General features: G+C 42.6%; 1 long non-coding RNA gene across 1 annotated transcript in view; it reads right to left on the bottom strand.

Moving 5' to 3' along the window:
- Positions 1-253: 253 nt before the first annotated feature.
- Positions 254-21,714, bottom strand: part of LOC133378321 (uncharacterized) — a 62,932-nt gene continuing 41,471 nt past the window's right edge. The window contains exon 3 of the long non-coding RNA XR_009760950.1: positions 254-2,110. This is a non-coding gene — a long non-coding RNA (uncharacterized LOC133378321). The remainder of the gene's footprint in view (positions 2,111-21,714) is intronic.

Genomic DNA, 21,714 nt, shown 5'->3' with positions numbered 1-21,714 from the left:
GCTGATTTCATCTTTGTTCATGCGAGCAGGTTTACCAGCAATTTTTACTATCACTATTCTTTTTCCTTGAGGTCTTTCAAAAAAGAAGAGCAAACATGACTATTAATAATAATAGCTAAATTTTTATCCAGCCTTTACTATCAAAGGGAGTGCAAGGCAGCAGACACATCAGTAATAAAGCAATTTATTATTATTATTAATTTATATACCGCCTTTCAGCCACAAAGAGTTGCAAGATCAAAATAGATTTGGGAATCAATCCTACAGAACTTGGTAAGAGGTAAACATTTTTAAAGGCAATACAAATAAACTGAAATGTTCAACTAAAAGTGCTTGGGTTGACATATGATACAAACTGGAGCAAGGGACTAAAAGTGAAGGGGAGTGAAGACCAAGTTATCGAAAGAACTGCATGCATGAACTCTATGCAAAGATGCATGGGAAACCTTTTAAATATGGTATTTAGTCAAAGCCTTCAAGCTTTAACCAAGCCACGATTAGATCGCTGGAATTCTTGGTTTACAGCCTTATGTTCAGCTTTACTATTTCACACATGTAATCAATCAGCAAGTCTCAAGATGTAATAATCATGGCTTAGATGTGCATATATTATCAGCGATATTTCAGGGTTAAGGCCTCACACAGTAACAGGTGCTGAATGAATGCAGCCTTTGCATAAGGGTGCAGCCTGAGCCTGACAAAGCAAATGGGCATATTCTTTGCAGATTTACTGCTCTCCCTAGGATGAGATGGAAGTGCTAAAAGCTTAAGCTGATACACAGGAGGCTTGTTTATTGCATTGTACAGACCAGAGAGGAATTTCCTGCACACAGTGCCAAAGACAGAGCGCACAGAAATGCCTCTGAAGTCTGCGGATAGCATTGAACAGGCTCCCTTCTGTATTAGCTTTACTCCTCATATATCTGGGTTTCAAATTTTAACACAGCTGTATGGGAGGGGAAACCATAATGCCAGTCTATGATTCAGCCAATTAGACACTGGAGTTTCAGAAAGAAGGATGTTGATTGGAAGACAAAATGGCTGGAGGGGGGAGCTATTATTCTGTGGGTCTGTCAATGACATCATTCCCTGTGCTGTCTCCATCACAATTTTCTAGAACAGGATTAAAGTGCTGACAGATTCCATTCCAAAACTCCCAGGCAGCTCTTTACATAGCTGTTAGCAGAACAAAAGCATTACATGAGATTTCCTCCCTCCCTCCAACAGCATTTGATGCTCTCTAATCCTCACCTTGGGAAAAAGCCTTGGAGAGCCAAATGCACTTGCTGACATCACACAGGATGTCTTGTCTCTCCAATGAAATTAATGAATTGGGGGAGCCATGGGGGTTGTAGAAAAGGGAGGCTGGGTCTTCAAATCAATTGCTTCAGGTCCAAGGGGTAAGGTCATGTCTACAATCCAAGAGCTAATGTCTGCAGTTAGTAGATTCTCTTTGGCAGACCACACATCCAATTTTTACAGGAGCTCTGCACAGAGGGAATACAATGAATGGGCAGCACACCGTGTGTTTTCCCCCAACAGCTGGACACAGTTGAAGGAACATGCTCATTAAAGCAGCAGCACTGCAATTAACACCAAATCAGGCATGATATAATCAGCTTTCTTTCCATACCTTCTCACTGCTGTTTCCACTGCAGAGTGCAAGCCTGACCATTATCAGAAACATTTTGTGTGCTAGTAGGGAGTAAGCATCACTGAATGCAATGGGATTTTCTTCCAAGTCATTGTGCATAGGATGTGCTACTAGTCTGTGTCACACCAGGACATCTGTGGAATCTGATAATTGCATATCTGAATTATATCCCTTGCTAAAAAAGAATCTCTGCACATGGGAAATTGGCATGAACATGAAAAGAATTCAACCAGAGCCCTTCTTCCTCTTTTAATAATGGAGGATGCAACACTTTCACATTTAAAATTGAATTATCTTTTTGAAAAATTGCTTGAACACTCAGGCTATCTGCTATGACCGATCACATTCAAAATAAAGCTTTTGTAGACTCTTCTCTTGATGGGCCACAATGGGAATTATGGCAACAAATGAACCTATGATTTCATTTCAGGCACCATGGGAATAATGGACTGGAAGCTGCAAAGAAACAGAGGGATGAATGGAGAGTTAATGAATGTTTTCCCCTCTCTGAAAACTGATCTCTGTAGCTGAGATTTAGAGTTTCCGCACAGCTAATGGCTGCTACAAATGGTTGTAGATAAGATAGATAGTATCAAGATTGATGGTTTGCTGTTGTTGGGCCTAGCCCTTTAAGTTGCACTCTTGTTGGAATGCAGAGTTCCTAGCTCCAAACCATTTATATGAGAATATCAAGAAAAGAAAGAGAGATCACCATGGTATTTGCCCAATTTTCAACCATCCTAACAAGGGAGGGCCTTTTCTGCTTCCAATCACATGGCAATTAATTATAGCCTTTGCCCATTTATTTCATTTTTAGATCATAGAATCATAGAATAGTAGAGTTGGAAGGGACCTGTAAGGCCATCAAGTCCAACTCCCTGCGCAATGCAGGAATCCAAATCAAAGCATTCCTGACAGATGGCTGCCCAGCTGCCTCTTGAATGCCTCCAGTGTCAGAGAGCCCACTACCTCTCTAGGTAATTCGTTCCATTGTCATATGGCTCTAACAGTTAGGAGGTTTTTCCTGATGTTCAGTCAAAATCTGGCTTCCTGCAAGTTGAGCCCATTGTTCTGTGTCCTGCACTCTGGGACGATCAAGAAGAGATCCCGGCCCTCCTCTGTGTGACACGGCGCAGGACCGCAATACCTTGTGGAACGCCTCTCTCGCTATGAACCTACCCGCTCACTTCGTTTTGCATCTAAGGCCCTCCTCCGGGTACCAACACATCATGAAGCCCGGAGAGTGGTTACTAGATCTAGGGTCTTTTCTGCGGTGGCCCCCGAGCTGTGGAATAGCCTCCCTGAAAAGGTACGCCTGGCGGCTACATTACTATCTTTTCGGCGCCAGGTAAAGACCTTTTTATGCTCCCAGGCATTTTAACTATTTTAATTTTATAATTTTCAATCTTTTTAATGTATTTTGTTTTTAGTTTAGTGATGTTTTGTTTTCCTATTTGTGTCTAGTACATGTTTTTGTGATTTTATCATTATGATGTACAGTATTTTACTCTTGTTGTTCACCGCCCTGAGAGCTATTTTGCTATGGGTGGTATATAAATTGAACGAAATAAATAAATAATAATAAATAAACCTTTCATGTACTTGAAGAGTGCTATCATATCTCCCCTCAGTCTTCTCTTCTCCAGGCTAAACATGCCCAGTTCTTTCAGTCTCTCCTCCTAGGGCTTTGTTTCCAGTCCCCTGATCATCCTTGTTGCCCTCCTCTGAAACTGTTTCAGTTTGCCTGCATCCTTCTTGAAGTGTGGTGACCAGAACTGGACACAGTACGCAAGATGAGGCCTAACCAGTGCTGAATAGAGGGGAACTAATACTTCACGCGATTTGGAAACTATACTTCTGTTAATGCAGCCTAATATAGTGTTTGCCTTTTTTGCAGCCACATCACACTGTTGGCTCATATTCAGCTTGTGATCAACGACAATTCCAAGATCTTCTCACATGTCGTGCTGCTGAGCCAAGTATCCCCCATCCTATAACTGTGCATTTGGTTTCTTTTTCCTAAGTGTAGAACTTTGCATTTATCCCTGTTGAATTTCATGCTGTTGTTTTCAGCCCAATGCTCCAGCCTATCAAGGCCCCTTTGAATTTTGTTTCTGTCTTCCAAGCTGTTAGCTATGCCCCCCAATTTTGTATCATCTGCAAATCTGATAAGCATGCTCTGTACCTCCTCATCCAAGTCGTTCATAAAAATGTTGAAGAGCACTGGGCCCAGGACCGAGCCCTGTGGTACCTCACTTGTTACTTCTACCCAGTTTGAGAAGGAACCATTGATAAGTACTCTTTGACTACAATTGTGGAGCCAACTGTGGATCTACCTGATAGTTGTTCCATCCAGCCCACATTTAGCTAGCTTGCTAATCAGAATATCATGGGGCACTTTGTCAAAAGCTTTGCTGAAGTCGAGATATATTATGTCCACAGCATTCCCACAGTCTACAAGGGAGGTTACCCAATAAAAAAATGAGATACGATTAGGTTGGCAGGATTTGTTCTTCATAAATCCACATTAGCTCCTAGTAATCACTGCATTGTTTTCAAGGTGCTTACAGATTGACTGCTTTACAATCTGCTCCAGAATTTTTCCAGGATTGATGTTAGGCTGACTGGTCTGTAGTTCCCCAGTTCCTCCTTTTTGCCCTTTTTGAAGATAGGGACAGCATTAGCTCTTCTCCAGTCATCCGGCACTTCACCAGTCCTCCATGATTTCGCAAAGATAATAGACAGCGGTTCTGAGAGTTCTTCAGCCAGTTCCTTCAATACTCTAGGATGCAGTTTATCGGGCCATGCTGATTTGAACTCATTCACAGTGATTAGGTATTCCTTGACCATTTGTCTATCAATCTCAAGGTCCAATCCTGACCCTTCTACTTCATGTTTCCCGGGAGGGTCGCAGATCCTTTTTTGGGAGAAGACTGAGCCAAAGTAGGCATTGAGCACTTCTGTCTTTGTCATCTGTTGTCATTTTGCCATCCTCATTGAGTAGCTGTGCCACCATTTCTTTTCTCTGTCTTTTACTATGGACGTACCTGAAGAAAGCTTTTTTGATGCTTTTAGCATTTCTCGCTAACCTCAGCTCATTCTCAGCTTTAGCCTTCCTGATGCCATCCCTGCAATTCCATGATACCTGCCTGTACTCTTCTTTTATGGCCTGGCCTTCTTTCCACTTCCTGTATGTGTCCTTTTTTGTTTTCAGGTCATCTCTAAGCTTTTTGTGAAGCCATATTGGCTTCTTCTGCTGTTTCCCCACTTTTTTCCTTGTTGGAATTGCTTGCCATTGAGCTTTTAGAATTTCCTTTTTTAGAAACTCCCACCCATCTTGGACTCCTTTTCTCATTAGGGTCACTTGCCATGGAGCCATACTTACAACTGTTCTGCATATATTAAAATCAGCTTTCCTGAAGTCCAGGGTGTGCGTATGGCTACTCTCAGCTTTTGCTTCTGTTAAAATCAAGACTTCAAATATGGTGTGTTCACTTTCCCCCAGAGTTCCCATAACTGCCACTTCATCCACCACATCATCTCTATTGGTTGGAATCAAGTCCAGGATAGCTGATCCTCTGGTTGCTTCCTCCACTTTCTGTAGAAGAAAGTTGCCTCCAACACAAGTCAGAAATCTCTTGGAGGGGCCGTGTTTGGCAGAATTTGTCTCCCAACAGATATCAGGATAATTGAAATCCCCTATTACTACTACATCATGCCTCCTTGAACATTGACAATTTGCTTTCCAAAAGTTACATTCTTGTCTTCTACTTGATTGGGTGGTCGGTAGTAGACTCCAAGCACCACATTCCTTTTATTACTTGCCCCTTTAATTTTAATCCAGATACTCTTGGTGGAGCTACCAAGCTCATCTTCCTGTATTCCTGTGCAGGGATATATATTTTTTAACATATAGCGCGACTCCACCTCCCTTTTTATTCCTTCTGTTCTTGAACAAGTTATATCCTTCAATTGCTGTACTCCAGTCATGGAAGTCATCCCACCAAGTTTCAGTTATACCTATCAAGTCGTAATTACCCTCCTGTATTAAGAGTTCAAGTTCCTCCTGCTTGTTTCCCATGCTCTGCACATTAGTATACAGACATCAAAGACCATGTGATTTATGGCTTGGCTTCCTTACTACATTTTTCTGTTACTGGGCCCTATTAGAGCCAATCTCTCTATTCCCATTACTGTAAACAAGCCTTCATCAGTTGTTACCATCAAGTTTACGTCTCCCTCCCCCTTAGGATTCAGTTTAAAGCCCTCCTGATGACCTTCACCATGCTGTGGCCAAACACATTCTTCCCAGTCCTTGTGAGATGCAACTCATCACTTGCCAGCAGTCCATCTTCCCGGAAGCATAGCCCATTGTCCCAGAATCCAAATCACGTTGGCACCACCTTCATAGCCATTCATTCACATGGAGTATTTTTCTTTCCCTTTCTACTCCTCTTCTAAGTACTGGAAGGATGGATGAAAAAACTATCTGGGCCCCAAAGTCCTTGAGTTTCCTTCCCAGAGCTTCAAAGTCTGATGTGATTTTTTCATAGTTCTGTTTGGCAGTATCATTTGTTCCCACATGGATGAGGAGAAAGGGATACCTGTCAGTGGGCTTGATGAGTGATGGCAACCCTTCCGTCACATCTCTAATCCATCCTCCTGGTAGACAGCATACCTGGAGAGTCCACGGATCTTCTCAGCATACTTGGGTTTTGATCCCACGCAGTAGGGAGTCTCCCACTACTAGTACTCTTGTTGTGGGACATGATTTCATTGCCCCTGCTTGATTGAGCTTCAACCTCTTGCTCATTGTCACACGGGGTCTCCTGTAATTCTTCCACCACAGACTGTCCTCCAGTCTCATCCTCAAGTGGTTGAAAGCGGTTCCACAGTTCCACTGGTGAAGGGTGTCTTCTAGCTCTTCTGCTCCTAACTGTCACCCTTTCCCACGGAGTGTCCTCCACTTCATTGTTACTCTCCAAAGCAGTCTCTTCTGCTACCATATGCTGTTGTTCTTCCACCTCCACTTCTCTTTGCTGCTGTTGTTTCAGCATTCTAAGAACTCTTCATCTTCTCTTATAGTCCTCAGTGTGGCCACCTGCCGTTCCAGGCCTCTCACTTTTTCTTCCAACAATGCCACAAGTTGCACTTGTTGCACGTGTACACTATGTTGTTCTCAGGCAAGAAAACAAACATGTCACACACCTTGCAGGTCACAACCACTGGAGTATCCTTCCTGTTCATACTCTCTTCTACATTTTATTTCTTTCTAACTGCTCATTTTGGAGTGGCCTGTGCTTTGTCCTGTCCTACTTCAGGGTAAACTTGAGAGTCCCGCTGGTATGCAGTGTGCTGTACAAGAAGAATTAGTAATTTTGTTTTTATCTTTTTTTTAGGGATCTCCCCTTGACCTCCCCTGTCGAACTCCTTTGTCAAACTCCTGTTTCCTCTCCCTGTTCGCTCGTTTTCTGGAAGCTGGCTTGCTTGTACCTCCTCTCCTGTGGACCAGCTGAGACAGCTCCCTCTGCTCTGCTCTGCTCAGTTAGGAGTCAGGAAACAGAATGCACCATATCTTTTAAGTGGCATGCTTCCTAACCCTGAAGAGGATTCTCCAGTACATTGTCTTCTCTCTCATTGGTCCCGGAAAGTTGGAGATTTCATTATTTTCAAGTTACTGTGCTACCACTAGGAATGGAAGAGAAATTTGATTCAGTTCACTTTAAAGGTGAGCCTACCTGAAAGCATGCAGGGGAAAACATTTTCAGGGCAGGCAATTTAGATACTTAGCAAGGGGTAGAATTCCTGAAAAAATACAAGAACCAAAGTACAGCCATCCTTTTAAATTTACAGGTCTCCAAATTTTGCAGTGCTGTTATTCAGCCGTGTAATACGTATAAAATGCATATTTTAGTGAAGATTACATACAAAAATGCATTATATTAGAGAAAACTGCTCTGCTAAAATGTGCATATTAGGAGAAATTTCCACTACAATGCTAATAAATTTTCATGAGGACTATTTAAAAAAATGAATAAATCACAAGCTGATGTGGAAATGGAGGAAATTGAATTTAAGACTGGGGAAATGAGAAAATGAGAGAAACCAAAATTGATAGTTTTGCCCATCCCAGCTACGACACACACAAACAACAGTTGAATGTACAGGACTGTACAGGTGTTTACTTCACTATATAAGATAAACAAAAGCCAGTTGGTCCGTAGAGTTCCTAGCAGAACAATATATTAGCCTATAGTAGACCACTTCCTGCTGAAGTTTAGACTTATGGCTCCAATCCCCTGCAGGGGTGGTGGACAGATTAAGATGGTCTGCCCCCAGAGCCTAATGGAATCCACAGGATTCCTGAATGACCGGGGTGGAATAAATAGAGCAGGTGACCCTGTTGAAGCCCTTGTCATGCTGTGGAACAGCAAGGTGCATTGGGCTCTTGACACGGTTGCCCCCGAGCGCTCTCTCCAACATTGTGGAGCCTGGTTTGCACCTTGGTACACCAGTGAGCTAAGGGCAATGAAACAGGCTGGACGATGACTAGAGCACAAGTGGTGAAAGACATGCTATGAGGCTGATCAGGCACGAATAAAACATCATAACCGTGCCTACTGTGTGGCGGTGAGGGCAGCGAAGAAGGCCCACCTCCATTGCATCCTCATGTAGATGTCCAGTGGAGCTTTTATGTATAGTCAGGGGTCTGTTGACATCAACTCCAGGAAATGGAGTTTTAACCCTTTGGAGGCCCACTGTGAATTGTTTGCAAGACACTTTGAGGGTAAAGTTGCTTGCCTCCGTAGGAGTCTTGATGCCCATCCACATCTACTGTAGTCCCCAATGAGATGTCCAGTGCAACGTCTGCTGCAACCTCTTGGGAACGGTTTCAGTTGATGCGGCCTGATGATGTAGACAAGGTGCTTGGGATGGTGTGGCCAGCAACGTATCCTCTCAACCCTTGCCCTTATTGGCTTATTAAAGCTTGCCAAGGGGGGTTGACCGAGTGGAACCAGAGTGTGGTCAACGCATCATTGCGGGAGGGAGTGGTTCCAGCTGCCTTGAAAGAGGCGGTGATCCGACCACTCCTGAAAAAGCCAACCCTGGACCCATTGGTTTATGACAACTACCAACCAGTTGCAAATACCCCTTCTTAGGGAAGGTGATTGAAGGTGCAAGAATTGCAAGTACTCTTGGATGAAAGAGATTATCTGGACCCATCCCAGACTGGGTTCAGGCCTGGTTATGGAACTGAATTGCCCTTGGTTGCCCTGATGGATGACCTTTATCGGGAGAAGGACAAGGGGAATGCGACCCTGTTATTCTTACTTGATCTCTCAGTGGCTTTTGATACCATTGACTACCAGGCTAAGTTCAAGGTTCTAATTCTGGTGTACAAAGCCCTATACCACTTGGGACCAGGATACCAGGATACCTGAAAGACCGTCTTACCCCTTATATACCCAATTGATCTCTGTGCTCTGCAGGTGAGGGCCTCCTGAGATATTGGACTGCCCCTCAAATTTGTCAAAATGCAAACACAATTTGGGTTGGTCTTTCACAGCCCAATCCACTTGCTGTGTAGCTTGGAATAATTTGGTAACATGTGCCTCTGAGCATATAGTGTAATCACTACAATTACAGTTAAGTTACTTTAAAAAAGCTAAAGTGTCTACAAGCTACTGGCCTTGGCTGCTGCACACCTAAGTTGCCTAAAACAACATTAATAATAAACACAGTAGAATAATTATTTTTATCCATAAGATAGCAGTGGTGGTCTCTCCGCTGGTAAGGGCAGCAGGGAGGGAGGCAGAGGCCACCACTCAGATCATTGTGCATCAAACCAAGTGCAACCCACACACACACACTCAAGCCAGCAAGCATCATCTTTCTCACTCAACCCCTCCCATACCTGTGCTGCCCCCATCTAAGGCACACCCACCCAAGCAAACATTTTTACCTGGGGTGCAAAAAAGTGAAAACACTGCAAATGCAGCAAAGTAACCAGGGAGGGCGACGGAGGCTGCTTCACGTGCCAAATGTAAACACAGTATTAACACACACACACACACATCATCGTCTCTCACCTCCACAGTTCCTTATCTCAATTCCACTTCTGCCTCCTTCTCCTTCTTCATCCACATCCTTGTCCTCTTGCTTCTCTCTCCCTCCACTCCATTCTTCTCCATTACTGTCCATTTTTTAAACAATTGTTTTCTCCTCTCCACCCATCTCGCTCTCCACCTCCTCCACCGTCACCTCCTAAACACCCACAGAGCATGAGGGAGAACGCTGTACAGAAGCCCAGTTTGAGGCACATGATTTTCATCCATGAATCAGAGGAGTAGAAGACTTCCCTTGCCCCCCCCCAGTAATGCCCCAAAATAATGCTGGAAATGTACCAAGTACACCTCAAAATTAATAAAATTACTCCCCGTTCTATTACAATTAAAATGTAAAGAAATTACCCACATTCCTCAAAAAAGTAATAAATTACAAGTAATTCATTTTTGTAACCAATTACATCCAAGCTCTGGTACTGAAGCCCTGCATTTCTTTTAATTAAATGTAAGTAGATTTAAAAGGGGGGAATGGAAAAGCACCCTTCCCCAGTAGATGCATTTATTGACAACTGAAGGCATGCAGGGAAAATATTTGGGGGGTGGACAATTTAGATAGTTAAACAAGGTTACAGTTGGGCTCCACGTTCTATTATATCGCTATCAGTGGGACCAATGTTTGCTGTAACTTGCTATGTTATTAGGGTTGCCAGGTCAGAAGCATCCCAAACCCAGGGGTGAGCCTGAGTGATGTCATTAAGCATGATACATTAAGCATCAACCACAGTTGCTTGGAGCATAAAATCCTAACAAAAACATTTATCTGATTGGAAATTAAGATAGAAAAGATGGAGCCTGGGTAGGGAACATTTAACCTAGCCCAGTGGTTCCCAATGTGGGGGCCGCAAAGTAATCCAGAGAGGGCTGCAAACAGAAAAGAAGTAAATTATTTATTTATTTATTTTAAAAAGTCTTCACTACCTAGACTCTGTCTGCTCCCCACTGCCACTGCAGAAGAAACCTCCCCCTTGCTCCAAACGAGGGGGGGAGTTTTGCTGAAGCACCAGAACGTCTTTCAGGCATGCCGAGGGCAGGCATCCACCTATAAAACACGTGGCAGACACTGAAGGAGGCTGATGGTGGAGCTACCAGGAAGAAGAGGGGATTACTATCACCAATTCCCATCTCCTCACACTGCCACTGCTGACAATGCCTTTACTAAGACCGAGAGGAGAGGGCTGTTCATGAAGCAAAAAGAAGCAAGGCTACAAGGAAAGGCTGCTTTCCCCCTTCCTTCCTGGCAGCCAGCCTGCCTGCCTTTCTTAGCTCCTGATTCACTGCCATCTTTTTTTTAAAATTGTTCTTATTTGCAAGGCCACCCAGATCTTGCCTTCAGCCCAGACGGACCCAAGGAGCAGTGAGGAAGCTCAGGGCTTGCTCGCCCCCCATCTCTGAGGCTAAGTATGTTTGCCATTATTCCCCCTTTCTTCCCCCAATCTCTCTCTCCAAGATGCTGCGGCAGTTGAGGGCTTCCCCCTCCCATGTGCCCAAATGCATGCAGATCCTTGCAGGAGGGACAGGTGTGTTTTGTGTGTGTGCATGCGTGCGCTGATCTGTCTTCTGCTCCCCTCTCATTCCCCAAGTGCACGCTAACCAAGTCATCAGTTCTGATGATCACCCCAAAGCCTAAAAGCACTAACACTCAATCTATCCACCCTTTTGTCTTTACACTTTAGCATCCTCACCACTACCGCATTGCTGCTTCTTTATTTATAATTATTATCTTTAAGAAGCTCAGCAGGTTGGTTGAGGCTGGAGTCCACATACTGCAACTTAAATTTATTTATTTATTTATTATTCCATTTATATCCCACCTTTCCACCAAGTTGCTCAAGGTGGTTCACATGGTCCCCACTTTCCATTTTATCCTTATACCAACCCTGTGAGATAGGTCAGGCTAAGAGACTGTGTCTGGCCCAAGGTCACCCAGGGGGCTTCATGGCTGAGTGGGGATTTGAACCTGGATCTTAGTCCAACACTGTAACCCTCTGGTGTTGGGATTCAGGACTGTACATCTTCAGATTATAAGTGTATAGATGAAGGGGATACCAGTTTGATGAATCTTTGCATTAAGAAAAGAAAGCAACACCTCTCTGTCTTCAGGGAGCTTTTTATGGAAAGGGATATTTGGTGATGTGATTTTGCCACACACCATTTTTTCACTTAACAGAGGCTAAAATTACAATTAGCATGGGGGAGGGTGTCACATTTTTTTTGAGCTTATAAAGGGGGTCCTGTACTTATAAAGGTTGGGAACCACTGATCTAGCCTACTTGCTTCTGGCAAAAAGGGTTTAAGTGCCCCCAGGCCAGGTCAGTCACCAGAAGGCCATTGTAGGAGGAAAGGAGCCTAGTGTTGTGGAGATGTTAGATGAGAGCTCTCAGGAATAAAGCTGGATACCCCTGAAGGCTGCAATTCTAAACACACTTACTAAGGGTCTAAGCCCCATAGAACTCAGTAGGATTCCTCCTGCTGGGAGGAAGGGCAGGATCTAAATCAAATAAATAATAAAAAAATACTTTTATTTCTGAGTAGATATAGTTTGGATTGTGCTGTTGGTAAAGCTTGAATAGGGATCCTCTGCAAAGATATCCATATCCAAGCAGGGTTGGCAACCCTGTGTGGTGTAGTGGTTAGTGTCAGACTAGGACCTGGGAGGCCAGGGTTCAAATCCCCACTCAGCCATGAAGCTTGCTGGGTGACCTTGTGCCAGTCACTGCCTCTCAGCCTAACTTACATCACAATTGTTGTGAGGGAAAAACATAAGGAGGGGAAGAACCATGTATAACACCTTGAGCTCCTTGGAGGAAAAGTGGGATACAAATGTAATAAATAAATAAATAATGCCCTGCCCCTACCTTTTAACATGGCTGTTCCAAACGTCTTTACAGATCTGACCCTACACTTCAGAAAGAGGTCTGAAAATTAGTAAGAGTAACAAGATTCTCTACCCTTTTCTATCTGACTTATGGGTTGCTATAAACTCACTTTGACAGCAAACCCAATTCCAGTGAGTAATAATTGACAGAGAGAAAACACACATGGTTTGGTCTTCCTTCACAGGCAGCAGCTTGGGAACAACAGCAGTTAAAGCCACACTTCACAGTATGTGAATTCCCTTTTACCACTATTGGGCAAGAAACAAACTGTTATGCAACCAACAAGGTGCATCATCAGTGGGTTCAACAGGGTTGAGCTGAGCACATGGAACCACTGCTATTGCTTCTATGGATGTAAGGGTGTGAAATGAAATGCATATAGAAAAAGAAAAGACAGTGATGATTTCCTAAATGCAATACCATACCAACCACAACAAGATTCCTATGAGTAAGGCAGAAAGCATCCCACAACCAGTCAGGATTCCTAACCAAAAACCAATACTAAAAAAATCCTGGCAGCCAGTTAGCGAAGGTCACAGAAATCCCCATGCAGCACAACCTGACCCGGGGGCTGCAGTTAATGCAGAATGCTGTGGCACAATTGCTGACATGAGTGAGACCCTATTAGCACATAATACTTCTGCTCTGAATCTACACTGGTTGCCAATTTGCTATCAGACCAAGTTCAAGATGTGCTTTCCATGTTACGGATGCCACATAGTACTTGTTCTGCTCTTGTAAGAAATCAGTCCTTTAGTGTGGCAGTACCTACACTTTGGAATTCCCTGCCTATTGACATGAGGCAGACGTCTTCATTGTACTCTTTTCAGCACCTGCTAAGAACATTTTTATTTAGGCAAGCCTACCTAGGCATGTAGAAGTGATTGTGTTTTTTATCTGTTTTTAACTCATTGTTGGTTTTATTATTTTGAATGTTTTAAATACCTGTCTTTAATTTTTTCCCCAATAATTTTATTGTTTTAATTCCTTCTATAAACTGCTTTCAGATTTTTTTTACAATAAAGCGGTATATAAATGTTGTAAATATAATACACAAATAAATTTTGGAGTCACTGTGGCCCTTGGGTCTCTCTACTTTTAGGAACAAAGGAATTGCCTTATATCGACTCAGGCCATTTGGTACCATCTAGCTCAGTAATGATGACATGGATTAGCATTGGCTCTCAAAGGTTCCAGGCAGTAGTCTTTTCCAGAAATTCAATTTTGGACCTTTGCATGCAAAGCATATGCCCTACGATTGAGCTACAACCCCCTGTTTAAAAAATATCTTCTAAAATTGTTCTTTTCAATGCACAGCATACCTAGGGCAGATCCACACCATTCATTTAATGCACATTCAACACACATTTGAAGTACATGAATCCCACCACAGAATCACGGGAAATGTAGTTTGTTAAGGGTGGTGGGAACTATAACTGTGAGGGGAAAACTACACTTTCCAGGATTCTTTAGAGGAGTTGGGTGTGCTTTAAATGTATTGTGTGGATCTACTTCATAAACTTTTCCTGCATGTGCAATAAATTGTTTTAATTAATTTTTAAAAATGGAAATGAGCTATAAAGTTTACTGGGTGACCATGGGCTACTGACATCTCTCAGCCTAATCTGCCTCTCAGGATGAAAACAACAGAGGGGGACCATGACCACCCCAGTGAAGAAGGGTACACTTAAGATGTAGAGGAAATAATCATGTACAACCATAGTGTAAAATCAGATACTTAGAGGGACATAGTATGAAGAAATATTTATATAAGCATGACTGTCAAAGATGTTTATTATTTACACAACCTGTACAGATATTTATAGCGCAATCCTATGTTTGTTTACTCAGAAGCAAGTCCCAATGTATTCAATGGGGCTTACTCAAACAGGGAAGCATGCACAGAACTGCAACCTCAAATGATAAGGAACTTCACTCACCCAACCCAGAATTCAGAATCATGCCACTTTAAATTGTTTTGCAAATGTTTATAGTTGTTTTTATGGTTATTGGATTTGAAAGGGATTCAACCCTACCTCACAGGGTTGTTGGAAAGACTCCATACACACACACATATGTTTCCGGGCTAGATTCAAAGTGTTGGTGTTAACCTATAAAGCCTTATACGGTGCGGGACCACGATACCTTGCGGAACGCCTCTTCCAATATGAACCGGCCCGTGCACTACGTTCTGCTACGAAGGCCCTCCTCCGGGTTCCAACTCACAGGGAGGCCCGGAGGGTGATGACAAGATCTAGGGCCTTCTCAGTGGTGGCCCCCGAACTATGGAACAGTCTCCCTGAGGAAGTACGCCTGGCGCCGACTCTGCTTTCCTTCCGGCGCCAGGTCAAAACCTTCCTATTCTCTGAAGCATTTTAAGTTACATTGATCTAATTTTAAAAATGTTTATTGTATTGTTGATTGTATTTTAATATTATTTTGTTATTCATTGTATTTTTATACTATTTTATGTTCACCGCCCAGAGAGCTATCGCTAGTCGGGCGGTATATAAATTTAATAAATAATAATAATAATAATAGTAGTTTATGGTTAAAACCAGTTGGTTATTGCAGAACATTTTTTAAAGATAAATTTACAGCATAATCCTAAACATGTCTACTAAAAAGTAAATCCTATTTAATTCAGTAGTGTTTACTCCAGGTATGTGGGATTAGTATTGTAGCTTTACTCCCAGAAAAGCAAGTATTGGATTAAAGCTTCATATTGGGAAGGTTTTCAAAACACTGTCCTCAACAGCCCATGAAAATTTAAACTTGTTTGACTCCTGCACACAAGAGAGAAAAAAACTGAAAGCTATATACTTACTCAATTTATGAAATTTTCAGATAAGCAGGAAAAAACAACAGTTTTCTAGCCTTGCAATGGGGTCTACCTACTGCCTGGAGGTCAGCAAATCTCATCAATCATAGCCCTGACTTCACTTATTGACTACAAACCTGAAAGGGCGGGGTTAGAGCAGCAGGCTGTGAGCTCATTTAACAGAAGTTGCAGGGGGGGTGGCTGACATTTTGGTGTATATCTCGTGAATGAGACTACCTAGAAACGTAATTTCTTTTTTAAATGAAAACAGAGAGTCTGGAGATTAAGAAGGCTCACCTGGAGACCCAGAGAGGACCCCAAAGATCTGGAGTCTCTGGGCAAAAATCAGAGACCTGGCAACCCTGTGTGTTATAAAGGCTATGCTTAACTATCTGGGGGCTCATCTACATGGGAGCATTTCTTCATAACAAATAGTCTTATTTTACCCTTCACTATTGATTTGCACTGTCCACAGTTCCTGCTCAATGTTAGCTGCCAATCAGTTTTTCCCATTCACACAAGTAGGCTTACCTCTGGGAATGATTCTTACTGTGTCCTTGTGGCCCCACCCTCTAATGATACATTTCCACTACCTATGGTTGCTAGGTGACTGAGCATGCTCTGTCTGTTCTTACAGCTGCAGTAAGTTCCTTTAAAAAAACCACCAAAAGTGTGAATATCTGTGTTTTTACTGCCTATAGTTGGTAGAATACAGCTGAAATACAAATCTTTGTGTGAGCAGTGCTACACTTTTGCACACAAGTTAGGGGGAATATTTTCTTACTTAGAGTGGAAATTACTAACTTAACAAGTCACGTGGCTTATTTTCATGACATATTTAAGAAAATACATTGATTACTTAAGAAAATACATTAATTACTCAGTAGTTATCTGACTAATAAAGAATGCTTCCTGTTGGTTTTTAGCAAGAGAGGGGAATCTCAGGCCTGGGGGCCAAACACAGCCATCCAAGTGTCCCTAGCTGGTCCTTGGGACTCTTCCCAGGCTGTACCACCTTCTCAGCCACACCCTCTCTCCCAGGCTACACCAATCACCAGCTCTGCTTTATACCCTCCTTGAATGTTCCTGCCTGGCTGGAATGTGTCCTTGAACTCTGACAATGCTTCCAACTTGTCTAGATGGAGGATAAAGAGGGATGTGTGAACGTGTGCAGAAACTAGCTTACTATACAAAGGTAAAATTTATATTAATTTTTCCGCCCACGTTTTCCTCTGGCGTCATCCACCACTGGCATGTGCACCCCAAGAAGATGTCCATAAGGGAATGTGGCTCTCAGTCTGAAAAAAAATGTTGTTGTTGTTCCTCAATGCCCTAAGGGATATTCCATTACATAAATGAGGTTGCATTGTGCATGTACTCTAACTGCTCCTATTTACCAGAGACAATCCCTATTTTCTGGTACCTATCTTGGGTAAATACCTTTAAAATTTAAGTTGTCATGTATACACATAGAACTCTTCAGGGTTCAGCCCACTCACTCCCTTCAGGTCCCTAAAAGTTAAATAGCGGAGAGGGTGGCTGATCTTGACTCCAATGCACAAATGCATGCACATGGATACACATTGCCTGTGTGCTGGTTCCCTTCCCCTCCTTTCCATCTCATTCCTCTACTCATAACTGTCTCGCTGGATAATAAATGTTGCTTAATGTTTGAATTGCAGTCCTTCCATGATAAACACAACCATATCCATTTGTGAGAAAACATTGTTCAGAAACTGTTATAATTAGTTAACTGACACATTCACATCTAGATACATCCAGCCAAGGCAAGACAGACCACAGTATAATAAATGAATATAAGAAATAGCAGGTGAGGAATAGCATCCAGGAATATTTAGAGTTGTGACCAGACTTTCCATGAGTGGAGTTCTGCTCACAGCATGCCCCCCCAGAGGAAGGAGGATGTTGTGATGTCTTCCGGTTCCCCCTCCCCCATAGGTCCCCTATGCCTCTCTGAAAATCAGCTGTAGAGGGTTGGAGGACCACCTGGAACAGAGTGGGAGGTGGCACTGGTGGCTGCAGGGGGAATTGACAAACATTGCCATTCCCTTTTCTTCCATTGGGAGCCTCCACTGGATCTCAAACTGTTCTGGAACAGAAGGAACCCTTCCATTGTGGGAGGGCAGGTCTGGATCTAACCCATGATGTTTAACTAGTCATGTGGTGATCTAGTAATAATCCTCAGGATGAAAATAGATGTTACACACACACACATATCCCTGTGGTCATCTGTTAACTTAGTGGACATGTAGCTACAGTATATGGGAAGAGGGAACTGAATTTGTGATCCTTCTATTATGGTATAACTGAAGGATGGAGTTGTGATCTTTTAAGTATGGTTTAACTAAACTTTAGATACTAAGGAATGCAGTGGTGGCTGGTGCCCATTGGGAGTGGCAGGGTGAAAAGCTGGGAGACCAACAATAGATGGAGCCAGAACCAATGACCTATAGAGCCTTGACTCACTCCTGACTAGTTGTAAGTAAGAAGACGGGCAGGTGGGGTTGAGGGCAAACTGAGGTAGGTGGGCAGTGCCCCCTTCACCCTAATGGGCCACCTTCCACTGTAAGAATTGATACGTACAGTAACAAAATCAAGTGTTGGAAAATAAATATTGTAGAAGTTTTATCATTATTTAAGTCTATAATTAGTCTGATATATAATAAAATTAAATGTGACTCATGCTTTATTTACTTCATTATTACATTTCTACCCCACCTTTTTTTCTTCACAGAGCTCAAGGTGGCATACATGTGGTTCCCAGGCAGTCTCCCATCCAGGCACTGACCAGACCCAGACTTGCTTAGCTTCAGCAAGGTGGTAGCCTCATGTGCCTTTAGACCATAGCCTGAGATGCTTATAGGCCCATACATTACTAGTAAAGACTTCAAAGGAACTTCTGCCTCTTGCCTTCAGGAAGTCTGACCCATAATAGCAACCTGCACAAAGCAAACAGCTACAGGATGAAATGTTGGCTTTTTATGGAATTTCATACACAGGAAATGTAAGTACATGTTGAGAAACATCAGTGTGGTTTGGGTAGAGTATGAAGAGGACTGTGACGCCCTTCCCTGGCTCTCCCTGTCAGGTTCCTACCTGCGCGTGGCTACTGCCTGTCACTAGGCACCACCAGGGACTCCACCAGTCCGGACTGTCCTTTTTTATTGTTTCTCTCCCCGCTCTAGCACAGATCTCAACAGATCCCCCTGCTAGGCAACCACCAGTCACGTCCTAATACTAGTATTCCCAGAGACTCTGAATACTGGTATTGTTATTCTCTTCACCGCTGCCACCATTTGTTACAGTTTCCCTTCAGCCTTGGTCATTACCTTACCCTCCCTTCTGGCCTGTGAAACCCCAGCCAAGGATCAGGCCTTTGGTAAACCAAATTAAGTATTTATTACAGATAACAAAGCTAACAAGATTAACAAGATTTCTTCTTAAGGCACATAAGCATATGGTTTTACTCAATACTAATCTGAACTCCACCTCCCTCCTGGTAAACAACTCTCTAAACCCCACCAAGCAACCCACTCAGTTCTCTTCTTCCCCCCAGATTCCACTCTCACTCTTCCTTTTATACATTCAGCCATTTTAAACACTCAGCCAATCATCTCTCATTCTACTGCCCATTCACTCCCCCTCCTCTTTCACTCCACTTACCATGTATCTTCTAAACAACCAACACTTACCATATATACATTAATATAGGAACATCACAAGGACCACCTGCCATTACTGCAACCACAGTAAACTGATTTGACACCTCGATCTGCTGCCCATTTCACAACTATGTTTCCACATCTTCATGTATCTTTGCACCCAAATGCATGGAGAAAACAAGCATGCGTGAATTAGACTAGTTACCCACATTTCATGTCAAAGTGATGCATTGGCTTTCCAAGTATGCAAAATGATATATTTGGAATTAATATGGCTTTTGGTATGCATGCCTGTTGAAAAGGAACAAATTGTATTTCCTACTCAATTCATCTGCCTAGCTATTTCATCCCATAATGATCACACAATAGCTTAGAGATTGCAGATCTAGTGGCTTCAGAAACACCATGCCTCCAAAAAGATTCCAAAGCTGTCACACCTCTTGCAGAACTGGAGTTAAATAAGAGTACATTCTTTAAAATATAAAAGAAACTGCTACAATTCTTTATATAAAGTATAAAGAAGAAGAAACATTGCAGGTAATTGTCTTTTATTGCTTAGGTGAGGAGAAGAGAGGAATAGTATCTAGTTCTCCATTTTAAGTTTTTGAGACACTATCCAAATTAAGAGCACTTTACAGCATTTTTCCTTAAGCCCTCATTTGTGATGGGACAGTTTATTGTATGCAGTTTGCAGACAAGGCACTGGGCCCCCAGCTGTTCAGGTTCCTTCTATGAGTCAAAATAATTGTGTGGCCCCCATTCTAATATCTTTAGCCTCTCTTTGCAGTTTGTTGGTTACAATGAACATACCTAAAGTAATTGAGCCACCTGTTGCATTGCCAGTTCTGTTTATGGAAGCTCCACTGAACACTTGGTAACATAGCTTGACGCTAATTGTTTAAGAGGATGTCATTGCGTAATGGCACTGTAAATAAAGTTGTAGATTTTTAAAAACCAATAACAATAATAACTTGCTCACTAGAGTATAGAGTTTATCCTTTAATTTTAAGCCCTGATGCCAGTTTTGAGTGTTATACAATCTTCAGAATTACATTTGAAAATAAATTTATTATTACAATAATGCACACGTCCAACTCACAGTTCTTCAGATCCTTGGAGCAAATGTCAAAAAAACCAAGTATCTACAATGAGCATTCATATTTCTACAAAGTTTGTACAAATTTATTGCTACACAGTTCATTATGGGTTACATGACAATTTAAATGACATGAGCATAATCATTAGTAGGGAAGAAAACTGGCGAAAGGATAGGAGGAATCAAAGAAGAATGTGCCTGAAAATTCAGCTATTTAGATAACTAAATCCTACAGCCTTTCTACACACAAACTGCATTCTGTGAAATTTATGGTGTATCAGATATTTATTTGTTTTGCCAATGTGGGAATTTGCAGCCATGGATCAGGATGAATCCTGCATGCCTTGATACCCTGTTGAGTAATACCATGGTCTGTGATTAGGAAATTTCATGGAGCTCAATTGTTCATTTTCTTATCTGAATGGCATTTTTAATACAAGTAGATATGCTTCTCTGCCAGAATATCAAGGTCAGACAAAGACAACAGCTATAAATCAGCCAGAGCATCTTGCATGCCAGACACAGGGCAAGGAATTCTAAGCAAAGTTTGGATATCAAACTACTTATGGATGCCTTACATAACCATAACCATAACCATAACCATTACCATCACATGAAATAATATCTTTGTCAACTTGCACTGGCTTCTGATTCATTTCTGGGCCCAATTCAGGGTGCTGGTTTTGACCTATAAAGCACGACATGACTTGAGATCTCAATACCTAATGGAACACTCTTCCTATTATTGTTGTTGTTGTTGTTATTAACACAATTTAAAAGAACCAGAATCACAAAATAGGGTGAGTCCTAAAAATACGTGTCTCTGTGTCAAACGCCAGTGCATTTTCAACATTCATCCAAAGCTATACAATGAAGTTGCCAGATGCACCTTGGTGGGTAGGGAGTTCCACAACCTAGGGGCTGCCACAAAGTATGCCCTCTCCTGGGCCACCCCCCCCAAGCTTCTGAGGGTGGTGGAACTACCAAAAGGGCCCTCTCTGCTGACCTGAGAGGGTCTGTAGGTAAGGAGGCAGTCTTTCAGATATTTGGGACCTAAGTCATTTAGAGCTTTAAACACTAGCATGAGTACCTTAAATTGGGCCCAGAAATGAACTGGCAATCCATGCAGCTGTTTTAAAACAGGGATTATATGAGATCTAAAGGGAACCCCAGCCAGTAATCTGGCTACTGCATTTTGGACCAGTTGAAGTTTCCAAGTTGTCTCTAAGGGGGCAGCCCCGCATAAAGCACATTTCAATATTCCAATCTGGAAGTTACTAGAGCATGGAGTACTGTGGCCAAGTCATCTCTGTCCAAAAGAGGCCAAAGCTGGCAAACCAGTAGGAGCTAGCAAAAGGCACTCCTAGCCACTGAGGCCACCTGAACCTCCAGTGACAATGTTGGATCCAGACACATTCCCAAACTGAGAACCTGCTCCCTCCAGAGAAACACAACCCC

The sequence above is a fragment of the Rhineura floridana genome, chromosome 2, assembly GCF_030035675.1.
Source record: "Rhineura floridana isolate rRhiFlo1 chromosome 2, rRhiFlo1.hap2, whole genome shotgun sequence".
Classification (NCBI taxonomy): Eukaryota; Metazoa; Chordata; class Lepidosauria; order Squamata; family Rhineuridae; genus Rhineura; species Rhineura floridana.
The sequence above is the reverse complement of the archived record's forward strand: the minus strand, read 5'-3'. Positions and strand labels throughout refer to the sequence as shown.